Source organism: Mytilus edulis, chromosome 4, assembly GCF_963676685.1.
Source record: "Mytilus edulis chromosome 4, xbMytEdul2.2, whole genome shotgun sequence".
NCBI lineage: Eukaryota > Metazoa > Mollusca > Bivalvia > Mytilida > Mytilidae > Mytilus > Mytilus edulis.
The window spans coordinates 16,402,009-16,406,728 of record NC_092347.1 but is presented as its reverse complement, the minus strand read 5'-3'; positions in this window follow the sequence as shown (position 1 = coordinate 16,406,728).

Genomic DNA, 4,720 nt, shown 5'->3' with positions numbered 1-4,720 from the left:
TGGAATGTATGAACTTAATAGATTCTACATTCAAATGCTATTACTAATTATTTTTCCTCATATATAACAAGCTTGTAACTTGGTAAGACAGTCACGAGTTTCTTCTACAGTAGACTCATCAGTGGCGCACGAGTGAATCAAAACAGTTGGAAATCCAAACCAAACACAAAAGGTTGAACACATTAAAAAAACAAATATTAATATCCAGAAACAAAATGTGACAAATACACTATTTCTTTTTATCATTATCTTCTTTGTTGTTGTTTCAACACTAAGATCTAGTTTTTTCATTTTCTTTATCAAATTTAATTTTAAAACATGAAATTTTACGTTAAGTTGTATAACTCGTATCAAAAATGTTAGTCAAAATGACACACGTCCTTTTATGTTATCGTCGCTGCAACTGTTCCTTATGTTTCATAGAAGTTGCAATGTTTATTTAATATTCACTTCAATAAAGTGTAGTATTACTTATTAGTTTCATAAAAGTTCATAGTTTAGTTGTAATGATATTACATATATATAGAAAAAATTACTCTACTTATATCCTACATTATTAGAGATAGAATAAAACTAAGCTTATAAAAAAAGCACCATAAAAGCATTGATATGAGTCTTTTTATATGATTTTCAAGGGTTTTTTTTTGGTAAAGGGTTTTAGTGTTTCTAATATATGTTAAACCAGGAAACTGCTTCGGATGCACATAACAGTCCATTTGCCAATTACCGAGTTGATTCCATTTTTACACACTTTTTAAACAAATTACATCCCTTTGTCAATCGTAGACTGCTTCATACCGGACAAAATTCCCTTTTGCCAATGCAAAGCATGATGAATTAAAAGTAATGTAACGGCGGTTTAACTAATTTTTCATGAAAAATAATTTCTGATGTCAAAAATATATAGCTAAACAAAAATTAATTAAATTAAAAGACTTAAAAACCTTATAGATTACTCATATTACGCACAGGTAAATTTGTGTAAGCTCTCCATTGTAAATAAAAATTAATGTCCCTCATAAGGGAGACAACCAAAATAGGGATCTCTACTTACAGAGTCAATTACGGGAATTGGCAAATAGCCTATTCATTACTTTTTTTTTCATTAACTGGCACTGGGTAAAGACTGATAATGGAGGACCGCTTAAATGGTCAATGATTCGGTACTGACATATTTTATAACATTACTTGATACATTAAGAAATCATTAAGAAACAAAGGTTCCGACTTCTGAGGAATATGTACATAATGTGTTATGGTCTTAACTGATAAACGGGAAAAGTAATATTTTTCATATCAAATTTTCATTGAAAATCTAAGTTTCCTTCTTACTGTCTTCCTTTATTAGTCCAGACATGCGAAAACCAATATATTTTTAGAACCTAAACAATGTGTTTGTTAGAGGTACAATGAATATTCAACCTCTTCGATCTACTTATATGCTAATCATTCTCAGTAAAATGACTAATAGTTTTGGCATTAACGTATGGTTATCAACCCAGAAAATCTTCTTTTTATTATATAAGTGAACGACCATCAAGTAAAATCGTGAGTAGCCAAGAATAGTGTATGAAGCACTTACACAATCAGACCTGTTTGTGTTGATGCTCTTTTCTAATCATTTGTTTGGGATACTGAGAGGTGTTATTTACAAACTCAAGGATAAACCATTGATTAACTTCACAAAGTCTAACAAGTAAATAGTTATCAAAGGTACCAGGATAATGATTTGATACGCCAGACGCGTGTTCCGTCTTCATAAGACTCATCAGTGACGTTCAGATCTAAATAGTTATAAAGCCAAACAAGTACAAAATTGAAGAGCATTGGAGACTCAAAATTCCAAAAAGTTGTGCTTAATACTGGTAAGGTAATCGATTACTGGAATAAGAAAATCATTAGTTTTACGAAAAATTTAAAGTTTTGTCAACAGGAAGTTTACTAAAAGACCATATAATAAAAATTCATGTCAACACCGAAGTGATTACTACTGGGCTGGTGAAACACTCGGGAACGAAACGTCCACCAGCAGTGGCATCGACCCAATGGTGTAAATAGTTATAAAAAAATCCAAAAGTATTATGCTATAGGTTACAAATGTTATCTTAAGGCAGTGAGGTCGTTGATACAATTCAGAGTTAAGAAACTGAATGGGTCTATCAATGCCCATGCTACGTCAATCTTTAAAGACCCACATGTTGCAAAACACCTATCCTACCTCCATGACAAATATGTTGTTGTCCCCGCAGATAAAGCCCCAAACAACATCGTTTTTGTGTGTAAAACTCATTACATTAACTGCTTGATAAACGAATTAGGTATTGGCAATTCACTTGGAAACTCAACATATACCCTCACGACACTTACCAAAGAGGAAATCCTGGATAATCATAAGTCTGTTATGTGTTCCTTTGGAATTTCAACCAAAGACGAAGAACTGGATCTGCCATCACTGAATTGGATACATAAACTACATAAGTGTCCTCACAAACAACGGTATATTGCTGGGTCTTCCAAGTGCTGCTCGAAACCTCTTTCAAATTATCAACTTCTATCTTATCAGCAATCAAAGACGGGCTTCAAAGTTATTGTGAAACTGCCTATTCTAGAGGGGGAGTGAATCAGATGTGGATACTTAAAAATTCCAAAGATCTTTTAGAGTACATACAATCTAACTCTCTTTCATCTTGTAACAGTATTAAAACCTTTGACTTTTCTACTCTTTACACAAGTATTCCACATTCCAAACTAAAAGACAAATTGAAAGAGTTGGTATTGCTTTGCTTCGTAAAAAAGAATGGCCAACGTAGATACAAGTATCTTGTCTTAGGGAGGGTTAAATCCTACTTTGTAAAGGATCACTCTGATTCGAATAAAAAATTCTCTGAAACTAATATTATCAAGATGCTTGATTTCTTGATTGAAAACATATTTGTCACGTTCGGAGGACGTGTTTTTCAACTGACTGTCGGCATTCCAATTGGAACAAACTGTGCCCCTCTATTTGCTGACTTGTTTCTTTATTATTATGAGGCTGACGTCATGCAGGAACTTGTCAGGAAGAAAGATAAGAAGTTAGCAATATCCTTTAACTCTACTTTTCGCTATTTGGATTTCACTAAATAATTCAAAAATTGGTGACTATGTGGACCGCATCTATCCAATCGAGCTAGAGATAAAGGATACTACAGATATAGTTAAGTTGGCCTCATATCTTGACTTACATCTAGAAATTGACAATGAGGGTAGGTTGAAAACAAAACTTTTACACAAAAGAGATGATTTCAGCTTTCCAATTGTGAACTTTCCATTTCTAAGTAGCAACATTCCAGCAGCACCTGCATACGGGGTATATATCTCCCAATTGATACGATATTCCCGTGCTTGCATTTCCTATCATGATTTTCTTGATAGAGGGTTGCTGCTCACAAGGAAGCTATTACACCAAGAGTTCCAAATGGTGAAGTTGAAATCATCCCTTCGTAAATTTTACGGACGCCATCACGAGTTGGTTGACCGTTATGGAATAACCGTTTCACAAATGATATCGGATATGTTCCTTACGTCGTAACTACAATCCCCTTCCCTTTCATGAATGTGACCTACCGAATAGACTATTTAACAGATTTGTTATCACATAAGCAACACGACGGGTGCCATATTTGGAGCAGGATCTGCTTACGCTTCCGGAGCACCTGAGATCACCCCTAGTTTTTTAGTGGGGTTCGTGTTGTTTATTCTTCAGTTTTTTATGTTGTGTCGTGTGTGCTGTTGTTTGTTAGTCTTTTTCATTTTTAGCCATGGCGTTGTCAGTTTGTTTTAGATTTATGAGTTTGACTGTCCCTTTGGTATCTTTCGTCCCTCTTTTAATGAACTTTAGGGGAATACACATCCTTTAGTTGTTTTCAATAATAAGACATTTCTTATCACAAGCAGAAAGCCCTAGCACAACCTTTTTCAACTTTTGATCCTCAGAGCTATACAACTTTGTAATTTTTTTTTACTTTCGAACTTTTATATCTGGGAGTCACTGGTAAGTGTTGTGTGGACGAGGCGCGTTTTTGACATACTTAATTTTAAAGGGAAACTTCGCAAAAAAATCAAAAATTGATATTATGTTCATTCTGTATAAAAATGCTCAAATTCATAGATATTAAAGTTTTATTCCGCTAGATAAGCGATCACCATCGATTTTAAATTTACAGTATTAATTATCTGCGTTCCGCCATTTTGTCCTTCTTTCCCGATTAATGAAACGATATGTCTATAAACCACAAAGAAACAAAACTACAGTAACCGATGTAGTCGTAATTGCGTGTCGATATCTTGTCAACCGTACGGTTGTTTTATCCGACTAACTAACCATGGTCTGTTGTTTTTAAACTTGATATTGGAATTAGGTGAAAAGTCAAAGTTGAAATCATAAATAAGTGTTCCGTGAAAATTGTTTTCGAAAATCTAATTTGTTCATAATTCTTTAAAGTAATAAACTGTTTTCAAATAAATTTTGATCTTCCCTCTTCTGATCACCAGCATGGCTAAAGGTATTACTTCCAAAGGTATTGTGAGGGGTGTGAGGTGACACGTCCAGGTATTCAAGCGATTTCCTGTCGGGCTTGCAAGTTCACGCATCGTTTCACTTCTGCAGGTATTGATCAGTGTACACGGCTGATAACATTTAACTTTCCATTTTGAACTATCAGATGTATAATATACAACT